General features: G+C 48.1%; 1 protein-coding gene across 1 annotated transcript in view; it reads right to left on the bottom strand.

Moving 5' to 3' along the window:
• Nucleotides 1–22,843, bottom strand: part of CCNI (cyclin I) — a 57,095-nt gene extending 34,252 nt beyond the window's left edge. The window contains exon 1 of the mRNA XM_006272213.4: nucleotides 22,472–22,843. The gene's annotated coding sequence lies outside the window, so the exon portion shown is untranslated. The remainder of the gene's footprint in view (nucleotides 1–22,471) is intronic.
• Nucleotides 22,844–23,706: the final 863 nt, after the last annotated feature.

Below are 23,706 nucleotides of genomic sequence, written 5' to 3' on the forward strand. Positions count from 1 at the left end.
CATGGCAGGGGGTCGGACTTGATGATCTGCTCACGTCCCTTCCAACCCTACCAACTATGAAACTATAATGTAACCCGGGTGGCGGCCAAATAATTGCCACCCCTGCCCAATATCAGGGATGGTGTGGTGAGAGTGGGGCAGGACTTCCGGACAGCACCAATTTACTTTCCAGCCGGCCCCTGCTCCCCCACAGAGCAGCCGGTAGTCCCAAGAAGGTCTAACACTTAACTGTTTTAACTATTTACACTTTATTTACAAAACAAGAACAATAGGAAAGGTTATTTACAAGTGAACTTAAATGGCATAATCAGAATCACAAAACAAAACAGAATGCATTAGTCAACCCTTGACTCAAGAACCACAGGTAGGGTAACGGGCAGCTTTCAGCCACTGCTGAGATGCCACCACAAGCAAGCAAGGTGGTCACTGCCTGCAGCTCCAACAGGCTTCCCAATAAGCAACAGATTGCAACAGGTTAAGCTCTTCTGGTCTGCACAATCAAATTGTATCAAACCCCAACCCCTCCCCCCCCAAGAGGCTGAAGGGTGACCCTCCATGGCAACTAAAAAGGCAAGGAACAAAGTAGGCTCCTGCAGCAATCAGCATGACCCAAGCACAAAGCTCAGGGACTCCATCCAATGACAATCAGCTGCAGAATAAGGGACAGGATTGAGTCCCCCTCTGATGCAGTCAGTAGCAGAGGGTCAGCACCACAGGCAGCTCCCAGGGGTCGTTGCTCTAATCCCCTGCTCCAGATGACTGGCCGGGCACCCCACACGCACTCGCCAATCCCGCTCCGAGCGCTGGCCTGAGCCCCGAGCTCCCAGGTACCCTCGTCCTGACGATCCGCTGCTCCTCAGGATCCCAACGCCTTGCCTGCTGCTGTCCCGCTTCCCCAGGGAAGGTGAGGGGTTTCCTCAACTCACCAGCCCAGCTCCGGATAAGGATGCCACCTGCGTTCCTGGCCGCTGCCTCTTCTCTGCAGTGGAGTGGGGGCCGACTGCCACCCCCAGCCTCCAGGACGCCCAGCACATCCAGCACACTGTGATAGGGCCTTGGGGCACCAGCTCTCTGCCCCAAGCCCTGGCTGCTGCTCCCTCTCTGCTGCAGGGCTAGAGGCACTGCTAACTGCTGCTGCCTTCTTTTCCCAGGGCCTTCGAGGCTCTTCAGAGGGGTCTCTCTGCTCCCTCCACTGGGTCAGCTCACCCCAGCTCTTCCTAGGCCTCCTGCATCGTTCCCTGGAGTCACTGTCAGCAGCCCCCCAATGCCAGTTCGGCTGCTGCTTTTATCCCCTCCTGCAGTCGCTCCCTGGCTTGCAAACCGGCCAACAAGGGCTCAGGGTGGCAGGCCCCCTACCCCGGCCATCCCCCTTCCATGCAAACGAGGGGATTGAAAACCCCTTCTTTTGACTGGCTTCTCCTTCTCCACAGGGCAGGGCTCCCCTGCTCCACCCCTGGGGTCGCTCAGAGTTCACCGGCACTGTTTCTACCCCAGGGTAAGGATCTCAAGCCAATCTGGTGAGCCCACATTGGCAGTCTGTTACAATAAGTTATGATGATAAACTTCAAAATGCTAGGGGAGAAAAAATGCTAAATTCAGCAGATGGAATTAAAAAAACATCCTTAGCATCAGGCCTGATTCTGTTTCCACTGAAAATCAACAGCAATTTTCCAGCACCACTAAACCTCTTTGAAAATCCCACCACTAGAAGTGCCTAAATGTCAGACAAACATGCAACAGAACTTTATTCCCAAATCAGAAAGTTAACCCTAAAAAAATCTTAATTCATCAATGGAACAAGATTTCCTTGTGAGTCGTTAGCTGATTTTGGTTATATACAATAAATCAAAAAGGAAAAGGGATTATTGCTGCTCAGATTATAAACCCCAAAAATTAATTTCAGAAGCAAATTGTCTCCTCCGCATGATAATTTAGGAATTGGTAAGGAATAAGAAGAGTTGGATTAAAGTCAGTGTTCAACTATCTGTTGTCAAGAATAAATCTAATTAGACTACAGTCTTGTAAATGGAAACAGGATAGTAGAATTATGGAACAATATATGCCCAAATGCTTTGCCTTTGAAGTGTAACCACAGATTTCAAGATCCAAACAGTTTAGTGATACAAATTAAACTATCAAAAATTAATTATACAAAAATGCTTAAATAAACTACTAAATACACATACATATCACACAGAGAATATTATAGCTTTAAGGAGTTGTACATCTGACTAGTGTATGAATGGATATTAGATTTCAAAACATGGTAAGGAAATAATTATTCTGACTGGCCAATAGAAAATTTGTCATTTGTCTAGAGAACTGAGAATTCACTAATCAGGAACTCCCAGGACCTGGTACATCGGGAAGTCTGTAAGATACTTTAGCCATGTCCTTGAAATAAGCATATTTACACAAAGGTCACAAATTCCCTTCCTCCCCAGCAAGGTTTTCTGTTGAGTGTAAATAAAGATGACCACATTTTAGCGGTGGTTTTCCAAACTGAAAAAGTTTCCCAGAAAGCTTAAAAAAAAACAAAAAACCTTGCCAGTTGGAAACATAGGTCTGTTTCCAGCAAGAGAAGAGAATACAATGTAACAGAAGCAATGTAACAAAAGATGTGAAATTCTAAAGTGGTTCATTCTGGCATTCCTTAAGGATAACAAAATAGACCCAAGAAAACTGGGAATTCTGAGGAAATAACTTCAGGACAAGACATCTTTAAATAAGAGGAGTTACAAGCTATTCTGAACAGTATAGGCGCAGCTGTCAGTGGCCCTAAGCTGGAAATAAGTGCGAGACATTCTTTGAGATGAGCAAAAGTGTTGAATTCCAGGCCCATCAAAAGGCTGGTTGATGACATGATTGCTGGTGATGACCATGCTAAGAAGTTTGCTATCAAATGGCTCTCAAATGCAAGCTAAACTAAATACAGCTATGGTAGAACTTTACTTACACACTCAGTGAAGTCTGACCTATTGTTTCTTCCCTTTCCTTGACAAAAAAAATAACAATAATTTTGCAGAAAGACCATAATCTGCTTCTCCTTCAATCCCCTCCTGCACAACAAATATTTACTCACTCATTCCACAAGCAGCCCAGCTCAAAGAATATATATTTGTTGCTACGTTCCAATTGAAAGGAACTCTGGTTCATTATGGTTAATGTTAAAATTTTCCCTTGTTACTTCAATGAAGCTTTGATGATTTTTTCAAATTTAAGGGCTTCAAGAAAAGAAAGATAAGCTTATGTGACTAAACCGTTCTGAGGACCTAAGCATTTCTCTTTTCTGAAGGGAGAACCTAGATGATTCCCTATCCCCTCCTTACCCCATTTGCTGATGTGGAAAATGCCCTTTGCAATCCAGGACAGCTTGTTCTGAATGGGATGTGAAGAGGGAGGAAACAAGGAGCCAAGACTGGCACATAAATAAAGGCCAACCACCAATGTTAGCCATTTTCCCCATAATCTTTAGCCCGACTCTCCGCTACCTTCCTTCTTCTCCCACAGCAGGTTGACCCCAAAAGCAGGTCACAAGAATATATGAAAGGGTCACAAACATACTTTAAAAATGGATTCTCCTCTTAAAGAAAAAGCCATAGGAAACGATGGCTTTACCCTTGCAGGCTGGTAGAAGGGCTGCTTGAAGCCCCCAATGCCCCACACGCAACCCTGGGGCCTGGGGGCAGGGGCAGCAAGTTGAGAGTGAAGGGCACTGGGCTGGGACTGGCCATCCATGTTTACAGATGAGCCCTGGTACAAAAAATGATGAGAACCACTGGACTAGGGGACCAGTTATCTGAAACACTGGCCCGTCCTTCCTGAACCCAGTGACACCATACACTGAAGACAATATGTCCTCTTACTCCACAACAACAAACCACATTACCTATCAAAACAAAGTGGAGATGTAGATTTTGAGGCCTTTCCTTAGAGTCTGCACAATGTATGTGGGCCAAATGCTTGTAATATTGCTGGCCAGTTTAGAGGGGGATGGGGTTGGGAATAACTAGTAGTAATGCCCAGTGCAGAGAAGCATTAATGCCATTGCCCAAGACCCCACCTGGAATACTGTGTACAGTCTCTGCCATCTATGTTCAGGGATGATTCATTCAAAGTGGAACAAGAATGGCTGCTAGCAGCACTGTACCTACACTCCTAGAGGCCCCAGGTGAACTTTTAGGATTGCCCCCCACCAGAGATAATGATAATAGGACAATGGGGAAAAAACGACCATTTTTGGGTCCCCTTTCTGTTTGGGCCCCAGGCAGCTGCCTGGTTTGCCCTTGGCTGCATCTGGCCCTGGCTACTAGGATGACTGGAGGAAGCTAAAACAGCTTGGCTTTTTTGCCTCACAAAATGAAGACTAAAAGGGAGACACAACTGCTCTCTATAAATACACTAGAGCAGATAAATACAATGAAGGGATAAGAGCTAAAGGTCCTTGTTGACTCAAGAACAAAAAGCTATACACTGGCCCTGAATAACATTTAGGTTGGAAATTGGGAGGTTTCTTACAACCAGAGGAATGAGGCTTTGGAACAGACTCCCACTAGCAGTAAACATAATGACTTATGATCGTGCTGGAGAAGTTAACAAGAGGAATTACTGTATAAGATGTGTTGCCTGCAATAGTTGGGAACTAAATTCAGTGACCCAGGAGGCCCCTTCAAGTCCTTTATTCCTAAACCAGTAACAGCTTATGTAGCCTTGAGTCATGATTCCCTGCTTTGGAAGCACTGCAGCTTCACACTATTCTCACCAGGGACAACAGGCAAAATGCCTGAGGATATTAGCTGCAGGTGAAAAATGTATGCTTTTGATGCAGAAGGAAGTGAAACTCAGTATTCCTTAATGAAGTATATTTTGAAATGCTGGTTTAGTTGGACCCAAATTCAAAGCAAAATTTATAAGCAGAAGGAAGTTGTTAATCCAGATGGATTAAATAATAAAACAAAACAAGCCTACACTCATGTCTTTGCATGAACCTCTGTAACTAAGGCTAGGAACAAATATTCAAAAAGCCAGGGGTAGAATTGCTCTAAGTTATGCAGTTTTCTGTAAGCAGCGTAGTTTAGACAGGTAGCAAACAGAACATACATTCACCCTTTAGTGGAGGGCGAGGACAAATCTTAGACCAGGTGCCGCCATTTTTAAACCAGTCTACGTGTGCTGAACTTCTGTTCCCGCATGGGTATAGACCGGCTTACGATCACTTATACTGGTAAAAATGTAATGTCCGTACCTGGCCTAAAATGTAGGTTTTATCCTGCTGTTGCCCTATATCCTTTCCTTTCTTGTTTGTTGTCCAGAGGTGGTTATCAACGACAATAAAAAGTCCTTTTTTAGATACGTGGGGAGCCAGAGGAAAAGCAAGGGCAACGCTGGACCCCTGCTAAACCAGATGGGGCAACTGACAGCCGATGCCCAGGAAAAAGCGAACGTGCTAAATGAATACTTTGCGTCAGTTTTTCACCAGTCCCATGGGACAGCCCTGCCCACTATGGGTCAGGGAGGTCCAGGTGAGGGAGATTCCTTGCCCTCCATCGAAGCTGACCTCATGAAGGAACACCTTGAGAGGCTGGACACCTTCAAGTCAGCTGGCCCTGATGGGTTACACCCAAGGATACTCAGGGAGCTGGCAAGCATCATAGCTCAGCCCCTGGCACAGATCTTTGAGAGCTCTTGGTGCTCTGGTGAAATGCCCAATGATTGGAAGAAGGCCAATGTGGTGCCTATCTTCAAGAAAGGGAGGAAAGTGGATCCAGCAAACTACAGGCCGATCAGCCTCACCTCTATCCTGGGGAAGGTCTTAGAAAAGATTATCAAAGAGGCCATCCTTAACAGACTAGCTGAAGGCAATACCCATGCTGGCTATCCCTCAGGATTTGTTGCAGGTAGGTCTTGCTTGACCAATCTCATTTCCTTTTATGACCAAGTGACCTATCACCTGGACAAGGGGGAAGAGATCAACGTTGTATATCTTGACTTTAAAAAAGCCTTCAATCTGGTATCCCACGATCACCTCTTGGCTAAACTGGCTAACTGTGGCCTCGACCTCACCACGATCCGCTGGCTGGGGAATTGGCTCCGCGGTAGGACCCCGAGGGTGGTGGTCAGCAGGAGCCAATCGTCTTGGTACGCTGTGACCAGTGGGGTCCCTCAAGTCTTTGTCCTAGGGCCTGTCCTATTTAACATCTTCATCAATGATGTGGACATTGGTGTCAGAAGCAGACTGGCCAAGTTCGCTGATGACACCAAACTCTAGGGTAAAGCATCCACACCTGAGGACAGAAGCGTGATCCAGGCAGATCTTGACAGGCTCATGAAATGGGCGGACGAGAACCCGATGGTGTTCAACAGCGAAAAATGCAAGGTTCTCCACCTTGGGAGGAAAAACCTGCAGTATGCTTACAGGCTCAGCAGTGCTACACTGGTTAGCACTACAGAAAGGGACTTGGGGGTCATGACTGATCACAGGATGAACATGAGCCTCTAGTGTGATGCTGCGGCCAGTAAAACAAGCAAAATGCTGGCTTGCATCCATAGATGCTTCTCAATCAAATTCCAGGATATCATTCTCCTGTTGTACTCAGCCATGGTGAGGCCGCAGCTGGAGTATTGCATCCAGTTTTGGGCTCCACAGTTCAAAAAGGATGTGGAGAAGCTTGAGAGGGTGCAGAGAAGAGCCACGCGCATGATCAGGTCAGGAAAACAGACCTTATGACAAGAGGCTGACAGCCATGGGACTCTTGAGCCTGGAAAAGTGCAGGCTCAGGGGTGATCTGGTGGCCACCTATAAGTTTATCGGGGTGCTCATCAGGGTCTGAGGGGAACATCTGTTCACCAGAGCGCCCCAAAGGATAACAAGATCTAACGGTCACAAACTCCGCCGCGACCAATTCAGGCTGGACATAAGAAAGAACTTCTTCACTGTCCGAGCCCCCAAGCTTTGGAATAGACTGCTGCCGGAGGCGGTTCAAGCACCCACTTTGAACGCCTTTGAGACACATTTGGATGCTTATCTTGCTGGGATCCTATGATCTCTGCTGACTTCCTGCCCCTGGGGCAGGGGGCTGGACTTGATGATCCTCCGGGGTCCCTTCCAGCCCAAATGTCTATGAAATCTATGAAATTATAAATGCTTGGGAAGCAAGTTTCTGTAACATCAACCTGAGGCCCTTTCCTGACATATTTATTAGGGCACAATCCTTTAATTCTTGGGTGGGCATTCAACTATCAAATTGACTTTAGTGTATACCATGACCCCAGTCTGGAACAGGTACATTTTATTATTAGCATTTATGGGTGTGTGTAGAAGAAATGGGAGCCCTAAATTGAAGCAGTGGGTTATTAAATCCACTGCTTCAATTTAGGGTGAAGTAAACCAACCCCCATGTCGTGTATACCCCCCCGCACTTACCTGCCTCTCCGGTGGGGAGGGGAAGGTGAGCTGCCAGTGGGCGGAGCAGTCCCTGGGCTGTGGGGAGGGCTGGTGCTTCCCTCCGTGGCAGTGGCATCCCCCGCAGGTGGCATCTGCCCACAGGCACCTGGCTCGGGTGGTCCTGGGGGCACCGCAGCCGCAGAGGGAAGCACTGGGCCCTCACACAGCTCAGGCGGGCAGGCAGACAGACTCCAGGGGGGGAAAAAATAAATTAAAAAGCAGGCTCGCTGCTTTTCTTGGGCAGAGCCTGCCTTCTCAGGCTGTTGCCAGGCTGCCTGCAGGGCTTCCTGCAGAGCCGCAAGCTGCATGGAGCCCGATGCTTCACTCCACAGCTATAGTGACAGCAAACCAAAACTCCTAGGAGGAGTTTTAGTTTCCTGCACCCCAAGTCATTTAAGGTACATTACGTTGCTGAATTTCCTACAGCGACTGGAATTAATGCACAATATGCCACCAAAGTGTGCAAACACTGACACCATTAAAGCAGTGCAAAAGCATTTAGCCCGCTTTAAAGTGCTGTGCACACATGCCCCTTGTTTCGTCTGCACATGACCTTTTATATGCAACAACTAAAGGGCGGAGCCTTCTCTTAGAGGTGCTATACAAACACACGACAGAGACAACATTTGACCTGAAGAACTTACCAAATAAGCAAGAGACTGTTTAAAGAGAAGGGGAAGTCAAATAAAAAAATTAGATGGCTGAAATATGCAAAGAATTTCTTACTTGGTGCCATTCAAAATGGAAAATAAATATTAGGAGGCCACTGAATACTAGGCTAAATTCTATGCAAACTTAGAGTAAATACCACTTGTGCTTTTTAATTTCAAGACAAAACTAATTTTCTGCAGATACTAAAAGCACAGAGTCCCTAACTTAAATGTCAGCAAAACATAGCATTAGGTAATAGCTCTTTGCTGCCCCAATTACAAACAGGCTACATGGAAATGCAACATGCAGTCTAATTCGCTTCTCGCTTGCCTCAGTAAAACTTATTAAATTTACTCAAGTTACTTCTGATTTACACTGAGGTATATGTGAAGAGAACCAAACCCATGAAATATAAAGGCAAATAATATATACATTTTTAATTGCAATCACTAGTTATTAAAATAGTAACTTTTGATGGGCAGGTTTTGTTATACCTTCAGAAACAAAAATGCCATTCGTTGCTTTTCAAATAACAATCATCCAATACATCCATAACCAGAAACATGAACCAGATTCAGCAACAGCTCAAATTTCATAGCATTAGTCAGTTATTAATCTAACTGAACAGCAGCAACAACTGAACAGCAGCAAGGGGTAACAACTATTGCTTAATGTGCACACACAAACATCCACAAGTGCAACTATAATGATTTGGATCCTGTTGACAAGTGCAAACAGGCTATTAACTGAAAGCATAAATACATACTGATTTCAACATTTTGCTCTGCAAACTCAGAAAAGTTTCAGAGAAAATTATCAATGATTATGGCTAATATCAGGGTGGAGGAGGTAATTATAAGGAAATAAGAAATAATCTGTTGTTGAAACAATAGATCAATTATGAGGTACAGTAAAGTGGTTCCACAACAGCATTCCTAGGCTGTGCAAGTATCAGGTCCTCATCATCATTAAGCACAGATAACCCACTATTACAATGAGTAATTATCTGCAAAGATTGGTATATGTTCTGTCTCTACAAGATGCCAATTAAAGAATATGCAAGTAATCTACTTCCAATCCTGCACTAAAAGGGGAGGGTGCAGACTAAATTGTGGCTCTTCTCCACATGCCTATACATGCACCATCTGCCAAATTGGTGCAAATAAACAGTGTTAATTTGGTCCCTCTATGCTCATTGGTCTTGCAGTATCTGCACTGTTTATTCATGTCAATAATTTAACTGGGGAGCTCTCAAAGGGCAACAGGTGAATCAGGGTATTCAAAAAATGTGCAACCTGTTTCCTTAACCTTGACTACCACTTCATAGCTCAGAATATGCACTGCAATATGTGACCTCTAAAGATTTTGAAAGAGTCAACATTTGCATCTTCTCCCTTTCTGCTTGCTTTACAAAGGTTCAGTCTGCAGAAGCCATGTGCTCTTATCTGTTCAGTTAATTTTCAGGCGTGTGTTCTAGCCTCTAGTGTGTACACATTTTGTTTCACCCAAAGGCCCAATCACAGCTAGTGATGATCTTGTTAGAAGAATTTAGTTTTTCAAGAAACTAATCTTTTTCCAGTTGGACAGCAGCAGCTACTGAAAGCAATCTGAGCTGAAGTTATAACACAAAAGCAAAGCCCCCAGGTTCTTGGAGGCAAGGTCTCTCTCTACTGGTGGAACACTATTGCTAGGCCAGCTGAAAATTTGGCCCTCGGTATATATGGCAAAATACCACCACAAAGACTTGGAGCCTCTGGCAAAAGGTTTAATTCAGCACCTCCCTTATTTAGGTGAAAAAGAGAAGCAGTTGATCTCTGGGGGGAGGACACAAACTGAGTATGTACAATAGCATGTTTCTCCCAAGTGAGCTTTCAGACCAGCTTACTGCATATTTTCATCAACTGCAGCTATCTATTATGATTAATAAAACAGTGCAACAATTAGTAGTTCACAAGCTCAACAAGAGAAAATGTACCTACCTACCTACCTACAGCAGAGATTGGAGAAGCCAGAGATTCCCCTCACATCTTAGCCTACCCCCAAACCTACGCTTTTGGTCTTTAAAAGAGAGAGAGAGAGAGAGCGCGCGCGCGAGCTTTTTACTTGGAATCAGGAAGAAAAATACTGCTTATTTTCAGAGAAAAGGAACACTTAAGAGTTCAAGAACTGTGTCCTGTGTAGCCTGCCTAGATTTTCTATCCCCTCTCTCCTCCATTCAGTTTTCAGGGTATGTCTACTCCAGAGAAGTAGGGTGCCAGTTGGGCTCTTCCTGAGCATGACTTACTTACCCACTCCAAACCAGGAATATGCTGGTGAGGCAGCTTGGGGGCAAGGTCTTGAGAGTGGCTTCACCAGTGAGTTTCCACTTGCACAAAACTGGTGGAAGAGGCATGCTCCAGGACACCTACAAGATGTGCTGCCACCAGGGTGTAGACATCCTCTAAGGTCCTTGGGGTTGCTGCATGTCTGACCCTGAAGAAAATCCTGAGAGGCCAAGATACGCTCCAAACCCATCGAAAGGCAACAGGACTCTGGACCCTCATGTTGCTAAGAAGCACAAAGAAACTGTTAAGCCCCATAACCCTGTTTCATTCAATTGGCTGCAGTTATATTTGGAAATCCTACAGCACCAATAACTGCCATTAAAGCCATGTTTTCAGCCTTGCATCAAACAGGAGTCACGGGGTCCAACAATTATCACATGAATCACTCCATAAAGTTTTTCCCCAAGAGGACTATTATTGTCCTTAGTCCAGGCTGTAGCACAGCATTATTAATCTATCTATAGCAGGTTTCATGCATGTGATGCCAAGCTACAGCACACAAATGCTCAGCAAAGGCTTTTATACTTCATCATTATATAATAATTTAGCAGGAAAAAAAGAGATAGAGAAAAGACAGACAAACCGAAAGATAGCTTTTATGAGCAAGGATGATCTGAACCCAGGTATAAAAGATTTTTTCCAGTGAAATATACCCTTTGCATAGTTCCACCCACAAGAGCTATTTAGCATCATAATATTTTACAAATATGGCACAAAATGGCATTTTTCCTGGGTTTTCAAAGCACAAAACAAAAAAAGTCCCCAAATCTATATTTGTAAACTTCAGGCTTCCCAAAAATTTCCTTTCCTGTAGAATTTTTAAGCAATTGACTGAGCACATGGTAAAGTGAAAAAACGTTAAGAAATTGTAACTCCACATCAAAAACCCTGTCAAGTGGAAAAATGCATCTGTTGTGCCCACGTGCCCCCTTTCTCACCCCCAAGCTATCCCTGTGTGATGAAGCAGTATTAGCGCTCTGTCACTCTAAGGGCTGGGGCAGGCAGCTGCCAGGTGGCTGCTTGCTGGGGCCATGTTCACCTTGAACCAGAAAGGCAGCAGTCTGGGTGGAGCAGCCAGGGAGGCAACATCAGGGTTAGCTGCTCCTGGAACACCTTGGAGGTAAGGGTAGGAGCTATGGGGGATGGTTTTGAGGCTCCTGGTCCTGGGCACGACTTGGAACTGCACCCTGCCAGGGATGCGTGCCCTGGTGGGGCTCCTAGTGGTGTGGGAGCCCCCAGAAAATGCCAGTTCAGTTACCTCACCGCTGAAAGGCGGGAAGGGGTGCCTTAAAACCTCAGCCCCCACTATACAGTGGAGAATATACAAACTATGGGGCCAGGGACACAGAGAAAGGCACCCGAGCCCCTCGGGGTATAAGACCCCAGGTCCATGAAGGGGCAAAGAGTTAGCCCCAGTGAGGGGAACCGAGGGCTAGGAGCCCAGTATGTGGGGCCAGGGGCCCCAGTGTGCATTTGTGTATTTTTATGTAGAGTTGCCCCATGAGGGACCAGGGCAAGCTTGGCCTGGGTCAGGAACTTGGCTGGCCACTGCCCAGGTGAGGGTCACAGGAGACACCCAAGAGACCGTACATCTGCCGCCCAAGGCATGATCCAGATAAAGCCCCAAGGCCTACGGGAACTGCTCCAAGAGGGAGTAGGGTGGGACAAGTTGTCGACGTGAGAAAGAGACCCTGTGAGAGGGGGTGGAGTGCGAGAGGCCCTAGTGAGAGGAGGCAGTATGAATGCGTGTGTGAAAGAGGTCTGACAGTGAGGGCTAAGCTTGGTCCAGCTTTAGGCCGAGTGTATAGCAAGAACTTATGATGCCATCTGCGAGACATGGGCCACCATGTAGGGAAGGTTCGGAGTGGTAGAAAGCGCCACCCGGCACCGGGGCCTGTAATAGGTAGTTTCCCGCATTTTCCACCAGTTTTGGGAACAGCAAAGTCATGGCAGGAGAAACTGGGCAGACTGCCCCATAGAGACAGGTGGGCAGGCGACTCAAGACTTGACCCTTGGCTTGCCTGCTTTTACACCTTGCACTGAATTAAAAGCAGCTTGGAAACGCAGCAAACTCCTCAAGATCTACGGAAACTGAAACCACATTCAGGTCATATGCCAGGATTGCAAAATACACTCTCTGGCTGCTTACAGACATTAAAAAAAAGCAAAAATATTCCACACTTCACCAGAAGAAACAGCGTGTTAGTTCAACCCAGCTCCACAGCATCTGTATAGACCAGGCACTTCAATGGGACTTTTTGGCACTGTCATCTAACAGGTGATTCAATCAGCTGTTAGATAAAAACAACAAAAAAGCCCCACTAAAGCATCTGATCTATACAGATGTCAGGTGAGCCGGGTCCAACTAACAGGATGCCTCTTCTGGGCACGTGCTGGGCTCAGCATGGGAGTGTGCCGAGTTCAAAGTAAAGTGATGTTTTTTGGGGTTGTTTTAATGTCTGTAAGCAGCCTCAATGACAGCAGCAGCAAAAGGGGCTCATCCTCCATTGCCAAGCCCTTGAGTAATGTGCAGGGAGGGAGAGTAGAAAGAATGCCCTTAACTTATCCCCACAAGTTTATGATCCCTTCCCTACCTGGCCTCTTGCCTAACCAAGCACACCAGTCCTAAAGCTTGCAAATCTCTGGTCAGTTCTAGTGCCACGGAGACTGCAACAGTGAAAAGAAGCAGCACTGTAATCCAAGGTCCATAGCATGGGGCTAAGAGTTTGAACTCCTGAGTGCTAATCCCAATCTTGCCAGTAACTTGCTCTTCAACCTAGTGAAAAACCTACTTCTTTTCATAGGAGCACAAGTTAGAGGAGCCAGCGTCTTTCTGCAGCTCAAACCCAACTCTGGACTCATGCCAAAGGCCACCCCCAGCTATAAATGGATACCAGGTCATTTGGCCTGAGGGAATCAAAGGTATCTGGATGTGATAGTGGCTACAGAAATAAAAAGTATAATTTAAAGTACCCCACTTCCTTCATTTTGACATTTCCTTCCATACTGTATATCTGGTACCAGTTTTGAAACACAAGCACCACTATAAAAATATATTTCAGCTCTTGAAAACTGCAGAATAGTAGCAGCTTTCACACACAATACTGTTTACACGTCTTGGGTTTGCTTCATTTTTAAAAAAAACATACGTATATACATAATATGTATTTGGAATACCCTTTACACATGCAACTCAGATATTTAAGCAGCTAAGACAGCAGAGAACAATTTGAACCTACTGCAAGAATTAAATATAAAAGAAAAAAAAAATCAGAGATACCATAAAATAAAAGCAAATACAGGCCTGATTCTCATCTCACTCATGCTAAATCAAGGGTGGGCAAAATACGACCTGTGGGCCACATCCGGCCCACGAGGCCATTCTATGTGGCCCATGGGGCCCCTAAAAAATTTAGAAAATAAATATTTATCTGCCCTTGGTTCCTGTCAAAAATGACAGGAACCAAGGGCAGTAGGACCCAGGAGAAGCCCAGCAGATGCCCACCCACCCAGCCCACCCAGCAGGGGCTTCTGGCCTGGGACCACATGTCTGCCCCCCTGCCGGAAACTCAGGTAAGGGGGAAGAGCAGAGGGGGAACCCGGGCAGGGAAGGAGCCCGGGAAAAAGCTGAGCATAGGGGGGGGAAAGCGGCCCCATGCTGCAGCCACCCACAGCCCGCCTGGGGCTGCCTGTGCCTGCTCCAGACAGCCCCATGAGGGCTACAAGCAGCTGCAGCAGGGAGCGCCAGCCATGGGGCAGGTGAGGGGCCGCTTTTCTCCCCCCCACACTCAGCTTTTCCCCAGGCTCCTTCCCTGCGCCACTCCGTGGCCTGTGCTCCCTGCTGCAGCTGCTCGCAGCCCGCACGGGGCTGTCCAGAGCAGGCACAGGCAACCCCATGTGGGCTGCCAGTGGCTGCAGCACAGGACACCAGGCATGGAGTGGGGAGGGGCTGCTTTCCCCCCACCATGTTCAGCACCACCTTGTAACCGGGCCCCACTGCTCGCCTGGGCCCTGCACCAGCTCTGGGCTCGCCCGTCAGGGCTGTACATGGCAGTAGCAGCTGCGGCCCCCCCAACTGCCGCACCGTGCAGTATAGTGTTTGCCACCACCGCCTGTGGGCTGCCCAGAGCGAGAGCTCTAGGCGGGCAGCAGCAGCAAACACTGCCCGGTGTGGCGAGCAGGGGGGGCTGCAGCTGCTGCCGCTGTGCACAGCCCCAACAGGCAAGCCCGGAGACGGCACAGGGCCCAGGCTGGCAGTTGGGTGAGTTACAAGCTGGTGCTGAGCGCGGGGAAAAGCAGCCCCTCACTCACCCCATGGCCAGCGCCCTGCACTGTAGCCGCTTGCAGCCCGTGTGGGGTTGCCTGTGCCTGCTCCAGACAGCCATGCATGGGCTGCGAGCGCCTGCAGCAGGCAGCGCCGGTCATGGGGTGGACGAGGGGCCGCTTTTTCCGTGCTCAGCACCAGCTTTTTTCCTGCTGGTGAGCAGGGGGCCAGGGCTGCACGCTGCCCCCCGCCTGTGCCACGGGGCTGGAGGCACTGGGAGTGAGTGTGCGGGGAGCCAGTGGGAGCATGGGGCCCGCACCAGTGTTCCAAGGCCAGTGGTGGCAGGGCCCAGAGCAGGGTGGTAGGAGTGCAGGGTCCCAGCCAGCAGGGGCTCTATGGAGCCAGGCCAGCTCCCCCCTCTCCCCACTGATGCAGCCCAGCCTGGCTCCACAGACCCCTGTCAGCCTGTTACCCGCTTTGGGCCCCACCGGTGCTGGCCCTGGGACATTGGTCCCAAGATGGTGACCAGGAGGTGGGGCACCTGTCAGGGGGTGGGGCTACCCATGCAGCCCTCGACAGCCTGCCCAAACTGGGTAAGCAGCCCTCTGCCCGAAATAATTGCCCGCCCCTGTGCTAAATGAACTGGAGCATAAGTGAGACCTGAAATAGGTCACTTATGTTTAATAAAATATTAAAACTAAAATCATGCACTAAAGTAGAAACTGCTACAGGTATGTCCTTTTAGTACTCTAGTTTGGTATCGGAGCAAGATTACGAGTAAACTCATATGGACAGGAAACGGAAAGGATTTCTCCATGGAAAGAACCCTCCCACAGGACATTTGGAGACCACGAGATCCACTGAGCTAGCTTTTCTCATCACTGTCACCGGCAAAAGGTGCAGCAGGAACCAGGTGAGCAAGGGACACTAGAAGAGCAAACTTTTGGGGCAGGATAGAGATGAGAGAACGCAATTAATTACACAGGAGATCTGCAAAAGAATGAAGGACTACTAGACACTCTACTCCAAGTAACAGCTTTGCATGCTTACCCCAAGACAATATGAGGATAAAAAATATGTTTAGTAACACTAACACTCTCTGGTCATGCACTGCTCAGAAATGTACTTAAATGTCAGATAGATTAAGGTGGTAATTTATAAAGTATCTTAGTAAACAAAACAAAAATTCCTTTTAGAATGCAAATGCAAATTGCAAGATGCTGCCTGTGTAAGGCACCAAATTGAGAGCCCTGGAAAATGAAGACTGTTCTTTGCCCAAAGAAAAGGCAGAGCATGTGTAATAATTTTGCAGTTTCTTATACTAGCTCAACCCAGGTCCCAAGAAATGAAAAGCCAGATCTCAAAGGTTCACTCACCCAATCCTGAGCTCTGGGCATACTTTCAAAATATATGATTGTATTACATTGTGTAACTTTTCCAACTAAAACAGCCTTCCAGATCACCCCTCTAAACCAAGACTGCCCAATAGCTCATTTACCAGAAGCTGAAATGGAGAGGCAAAGCAATGTACCCTCAAGATCAGCGACTTTGGATACCATAGGACTAATACAAAAAAATATATCAAAATCATAAACCCCTCCCTACCTTCAGGGAAAACTGGCTTCCAGGCCCAGGCACAAAGACTCAGCTGGTGACCTCTGCCTCTTGCAATATTGTGGCTGCAATCTCTGAAGTGACCTATATACAACATGCTGTTGTAATCTATAAAGAGCACAGGGCACACACCAGTCTTGACCTCTTTAAAGTCTGCAAAGGGTATAACAAATGCACAAAACTCTCCCACCAAATGTGGTTCCACTTAGGCATCTACCCTATACCAATCACCATACCACCCAAGCACCTACTATCAAGCGGAAGGAAATGTGTCTGCTGTCAATTGAATTGAATCCAGTGCACTCACCTTGGTTGCCTGACAACCATTAGTCAGAAATATTGTTCAGTATCTCCTAACCTGGCCTGGATTCAAGATAGTGATGTAAGAAGATATTGAGTCTTTCCCCTACTGAAAGGATGGTGCAAACCACCTATTGCACTCCACTCCTCTCTACTCCACCAGAAAAGCACTTTTAAACAAACAGAGGCTGGATGGCAATTTAAATAATTTAATATCTATACTTCAGTACTGCCCAGGATCCTGAGTCAAAGACCAGGCCCCCACTGTACAACACGTGTACAAACCCAGAACAAAAAGATACCTTCAACTCCCAAAGAGCTTATTAATAAAATATATCTCCTGCTGCCAGGAAGGTCACCTGGGGATTCATGCCGAAGAGACAAGGTGTCACTGCAACACTCTGATCGTTCATGGTACTCAACACATAGTACAGAATGGAAACTTTATTGCTTTAATTTTTAAATTCCCACCACTAGCTCCATGGACAGACACAACACTAGAGCAGTCCAGGCATCTTGCTGCAGCTCCAGAGGTGTGAAGTCTGGCCTAGCTCTAGACTGGGATGGCCAACCTACTGCTTGTATGGCACAGGCACAGAGCAGATAGCAGAGCAGCAAATTGAGCTGGGGACAGGAGGCAGGGAGTAGAAAGCAGAGCAGCAAACTGGGTAGGGAAGGGGATTGGAGGGGCACTCAAATTGATCACAGGCTTAAATCGGTAGCAGGCATGCTAAAAAGGCTGGCTCCCATTGCTCTAGACTCAGGTCAAAGATCACTTCAGTTAACCCAGCTGTAAACAGTCATTCATACTGGGAGAGTCCAAGGCAGCCAGATGTGATACTACCACATTACTACCCTGCAAGCTATGGGGTAAAGAAACTGGAGAACCATAGCCATGCTAGTCTAACAACAAGCTCCAGGGACAGGAACCACTGATTAGAGAACCCGCATGTCTGATAGACATCACTGTCACTTTCCACCCTAAACCACACTGCCTAACTCAGGGGTGGGCAAAATCTGGCCTGCCAAATGATTCTATCCAGCCCATGGCTGCTTCTCTGGAGGAGAACTGGATCCGGCCCACAACTTCCCTGACTTTAGGAGCCTCTCACCCTCCTCCCTTCCCCATGTTGTAGCCACTGGCAGCAGCAGCAACAGCAACAGACACCTGCCTGCCCTGCCCCACCCCGCAACCCCCAGTGTAGGCTCCAAGGCAGGGGATGCTGAGCTCCTGGCCAGGCTTCTGCCCAGTAAGGCTGAATGCGTACAGCTCTGACCCTGTGGCCATGCCCAGCCCCTGGCAAGTTGAAGCTCAAGTAAGGTTTTCTTCACTGGTGGCGGAGGAGGTGCAGGGGAAAGAGGGCTAGAAGCCACAGATTATCCAGGCTCTGCCAAGCCAGAGCCTGACACGGGTACGGACACTGCTAACGTGATGCCATGCTGTATTCCCCCACACTGCTTCGAGCTGCACCATGTGGGTGCAGCTGAAGCAGCTGGCATGGCTCCTGCCTGACCTCGTCACAGCTCCTGCCTGACCCCGAGTCTCCGGCACACAGCCGAGTCAGGCAGGAGCCACACTAGCTGCACCCATATGGCCAGAAGCGGCACGCAAGAATATAGCGCAGTGCCGGCCCAGCCTGTGGCTCTGGACCCTCTTCTCCCTGCACCCCCTCCCTGCACCAATTTCCTGGCATGCATCCTGGTTGGGCAGGAGCTGCTCTAGCTGTGCCCACGTGGCCTGAGGCGGTGCATGGGAACACAGTGTGGCAGCAGCCCAGCCAACCACATGCCAGAGATTCAGGATTGGGGAGGGGGTGCAGGGAAAAGGGGGAAAGAAAAGTTAGGATCCCTTAACTCAGAGGTAGGCAATTATTTGGGCCAAAGGGCCACTTAGGGAGCTTTGGTGAGCTGTTGCGGGGCGCAGGGGGGGGGGAATGCTGACCTGGCCTACAACAGCTCACCAAAACTCCCTAAGTGGCCCAACACAAATAACTGCCCACCCCGGCCTAACTCCATCTTGACAAGGGAATTTCCAGTTGTTCTGTGGCTTCACCCAACAGATTCGCTATCTCCAAAATCTCCAACTCTAGCAAATATTGGAAAAGATCCCAGGCCTATCTAGCCCCAAGAACACTGTAGCAGCATCTCCCCAGTCTTTCAGACCTCATTCTTTCAGTGTCATACATTTTTGCAAAGAACATTTAAGAAGAAAAAGGAACAATGGAACTTAGGGCAACTTACATGCAAATGTCTTAGAAGTGTTTACAAAATACAAGGAGCATTCAGAATACACAAGTGCCAGAGGAGAAGACCAAATTCCAAATCGAGTGCAGGACAATTAAAAGTATTCACCTCATAAACGTTTAACTCCTGTTGGGAAAAGTCTGCAGATCAGCTGCTTATGTTTTACACTAGAGGTGCACCAATACATCAGTCCAGTATCGGGTTGGCACTGATATAACGAAAATTGTCTGTATTGGAAATCGGCCTGATGTGGCCGATAATTTGGCCAAAAAACGGCCTGTGCACGCACAGAGCTGCAGCGCAGCACATAGGCAGTGAGGAGCACAGCCGGCAGCTCTCACGTGCAGCTGGTAAGTCTGATGTGGTGAAAAGGAAAGGGGGAAGGGCACAGAGGGGTAGATAAAGGCCCCCTCCGTGGTGAGGAGGGTGTGGGGCAGGGGCTGAAGCAGGTGGTAGCCAGCCTGGGCAGTGGGGTGCAGGGAGGGGGGGGAGGGGGCAGCTCCCACCTCTGCACGCTGCTCGTCCAGCGGCTTGTCCACTTGTCTGGCAGCTCCTGCCCCTGCTCCCGCCGCTCATCTGGGAGGGTTGAGGGCAGGGGGGCATGAGCATCCGGATCTGCACAGAGCAAGTGGCAGCAGCGCTGGAACTGGGGCTATGATGAGGAGGCTATGGCAATTTTGGGGGTGGCTGCAGCCCCCCACCGTAGCCTCCTACCACCACCGTTGCCGCCACCTACCCAGCACCACTCCGGCCCCAGGCGCAGCCCACAGCTGCAGCCTGCCCCACCCACACCCTACGCAGATTGGAGGAGCACATGCCCCCCCTGCCCTCTCAGGGTGCACTCAGCAGTAGGAGACATGCCCCCCCCATGCCCCCCCCCCCCCCCCGAGGAACTGCAGCTCCATCCCACATCTGCCCCAGCCCCTGCCCTACCACCACTCCTCCTTCACCGCAGGAGCCTTGATCTGCAACCCCCATGCCCTTTCCCTCCTGTCCACCACAACAGACTTACCAGCTGGATGCAGTTGTATCAGAAATTGGATTGCTATCAGCCAATATGCCTCCTTAAAAATCGGCTATTGGTATCATCCCCAAAAATCTATCAGTGCACCCCTATTTTAAACCATGGTTTATGCAGATACACTAGAGCTCAGAACAGGATACAGGACTGTGCACTACTTTATAAATCATCCAAATGATTTTAAAGGCAAATCTACTTGTTAGCAGGGATCCAAAGTAAATCCCTCAAGACAGGAATAACATACTATTGCTGCTTTCTCAGAGCTAGCCTTCTACTCAGCTGCACACTGAAGAAGCTGGTGCCCCTGGGAATATTCCAACACTTGGAAAAATTATAAACAACTAATGTAAAGAGTGTAAAAAGGCTAAACTACAGACACATCAATGAAAACATGAAATAGCTTGAGAAGCGAAAACTTCAAAATCTAGGGAACACAAGAGATTTTATATATTTGAAATATTTTATGGGTTAAAATAAACTGAAAGCATAGAAAATGCCTATAAAAGGGATTGTCCCATGCAGCAGGCTGTCATACTGAGCCATGGAAAAGGCCCTTTTTGGTCCATACAACAGAATACCGATTACAATGGTTGAAAAGCAGCTCTTTAAATCAGAACTCATGGCGGAGGTGGGATCTTTTATTAGAACAACTGGATATTTGCAAAAAAAAAAAAAAAAAAGGCTTTATTTGCAAGCTTTCAGGCACAGGTACCCTTCTTCAGGCATAGGAGAGAACAAAGATTGTAAAAGTTCTCCTAGGTATAAATGAAAATTCGTATTTCACCTTTTCAATCAGGCTTGCAAAATTCTGCCCGCCAACATTCTTATGCTAAAAAGCAATGAAAGGAAGTTTACCAGCATTATGGAAAAAATGAGGGGACAGAGGTTTTATAAATCCAGCATGGCCAATATTACTGTGAATGTTTCCAAGGCTACTTTGTATCAGTAGCACGAAATAACCTAAGGTAACCTTATCTGTTTGGATTATCCCTGAAGGGATAGTTTTATGTAAAACAACATTCAGTCTTCTTTCAAAGAAACCTCCATGGGGGGTTTATCCTACCTCTGCAAATGGGTTAGCAAAACAAGAAAAAAGCAAAAACCCAACAATCCATATCCACTGCCAAGGCCCCTCTCCTGTAGCGGCTCAGCAGGGAGATCAGAGAAGTCTGAAGTATAACATTAAGAGCACAGCTACATATTTTTAAAACACTCTTGACAGCAGAGTAATTGATAACAACCTCAGCAGCAGATGAACAACTGGACATAAACAAAAGCTAAACTAACAAAAGAAACTGGATCCACCACACTGGCAGTAACATTACAAAATGTGAAAAGAATATTCAAATATAGAGGAATGCCACCTGGACAACAATACTTCAAACCTACATGCTGCAATGTCTTTAATCCAGCAGCCCTATAAACACACTTGGAACCCCTCCGATTTCTATAGGCCACCTTGCAGCTGCAGAAGTGCTGCCATGCAGCAATCTTTTCAGGGACCACTAGTAATAAAAGGTCCAACTCTGCTTGACACCGAGTGTCCTCAGATTCTCCAAAGCATTGAGGCTCCCGATCAGTGTAGTGTACCCCAGGGGCATATCAGTACCAGCAGGACTGGGCTAAGGTGCCGTTTAGAAATACTACTCACAACGAGAGAGCCTGAAAGAGCTGCTAACAAACTAAAAATGCACCCCATTCACCCCCCTGTCCTACTTTACATGCAATCAAATCCAAGAAGCGTGCATGATTACTACAAAGCACATCTACATATATGCAATATGCCAATACAGTCCAAATACATAGACACGTACCACCCATACCCACAGTGTTGTTTTCTATCTACAAACAATGCTATGCACTGCAGAAGGGTACATGGAGTCTTTCAGGATGATTGAGATATATATATATCTCTCAATCATCCTGAAAGACATGCACACATACATACATACATACACACACATATATACTGTATATACATATACATACAAATATGCAATTTACACACACAAGCTCATAAAGTCATGTTTACACACACACACACACGCTCAGTTATGTATACACACACATGCTCAAAGTGTGTATATGTACACACACATCCATATATATGTATTTATGTTTTGTTTTGTGTTTTGAGCATGTATGTTTGGGTGCATATATGTATTGAGCATGTGTGCACATATATTTGAGCGTGTGTGTACACACACACACACACACACACACCCCCTTTGAGCATGTGTGTATATATATTTGAGCATGGATATATACCTTCAGCATGTATGTGTGTGTATACACACATACATACATACACATACAGTTTGAGCAAGTACGTGTAAATATATTTGAGCACGCATATGCACGGGTGTATATGCACACGCATGCATGCTCAAAGTACATACATAACCCCCCCATCCGGTGCAAACCTCCCTTGCCTTCCGGGCCTGTCCATGCATTGCACGTAAACAGTGGGGAGGCAGACAATGGGCAGAGCCGCCCCGGCCGCCTGCCGGGCCCGGAGGCGATGGCCCGGGCCAGCCGCCCTGCGGCCCAGGCGGGGCCAGGTGCGAGCCCGGCGGCGGGGGCGCCCCCCGGGCGGAGAAGGGGCTCACCTCCCCTGCAGAGCTGTGCGCGTCCCAGCCGGAGGTGGCCAGCATCCGGCCCATCAGACCCCCATGCCAGGGGGCTCCGGGGGAGCCGAGGCTTGGCTGCTTGTTCTTAGTTTCCTGCTTGTTCCATGTTAGAGGAGGAGGAGGAGGAGGCTGGTGCCCGCGGGCTTCATGTCTCCATGGCTGGTGCTGGGGAGGGAGCTGGCTTGCAAGGGGGAGCCTGCCTGCTTGCAGCTGCCCCCGGGGCAGAAAGGAGCCTCTGGGCTTGGGGGGAGAGGGGATTAAAAAAGAAAAAAAAAAGGGGGAGGGGAGGGGGGATGGGAAACAAAAACAAGAGAGAGGCGGTCGCAGCGAGCCCTTCCTGGGGGGAGCAGGGGAGGGAAAGAAGGGCCGGCAGCGCCCGCCACCGCCTCCTCCCCCTGCGCCGAGGGGCCGCCCGGGAGGCGGTGACAAAGCTCCCTCCCGCCCGCCCCTGCTGCGCTGCTGCCGCCCGCTCAGAAACGTACCGGCTGGGGTCGGGCACCTCGCCGGCCGCAGCGGTGCTCAGCCTTTTTCTGGACCAATGTTTGTAAACATTGATGGGCAGCCCCCACCCAGTCCTGAGCCGCGGGCCCCCGGTGCTGGGCAGGGGGAGCCCAAGCAGCCCCTCGCAGGCTGGAGCTCTGTGAGCCCGCACGGGGAAAGCCGCGGTGTCCCACACGGTTTTCTCCTTGAAAGGAGAATCCATTTTTCAAGTTTGTTGATCCTTTCTTTATTCGAGTAATTAGTTGGGGGGGGGAAAATCTTTTATTCAACTGTTTGAGTTGGTTTGATTAAAAAATACCAGATTTCCCCAAAGAACCTTGTCTGCCTATATCCTCAGATCAACACAGTGACAACCTACCCCCTTGCCCCATTTTTAAATAGCATTTGTGACCCTTGGGTCATGACCTACATGTTGAGAAATGCTGATCTAGTCCAACCCCTGCTTAAACCAGGACAAGCCCCAACTACATCATCCCTTTGTGTCCCCAACACCACCCCGGTAGCCTGTTCCAGGGCTTTGCTGCCCTCCTAGTCAGGGAGTGTTTCTTAATATCCAACCTAAACTTCCCTTGCTGCAACTTAAGGCCATTGCTCCTTGTGCTGTTACCTGCCACCACAGGGCTTGTGGCCCTGGCCTGTCCGCAGCTTTCAGGAGGAACGTGTGGTTGTAAAAAAAAATAACTTTTTTCCAAGTATTTAGTCAGTCTAATAAA

This window comes from Alligator mississippiensis, chromosome 2 (genome assembly GCF_030867095.1).
Source record: "Alligator mississippiensis isolate rAllMis1 chromosome 2, rAllMis1, whole genome shotgun sequence".
Classification (NCBI taxonomy): Eukaryota; Metazoa; Chordata; order Crocodylia; family Alligatoridae; genus Alligator; species Alligator mississippiensis.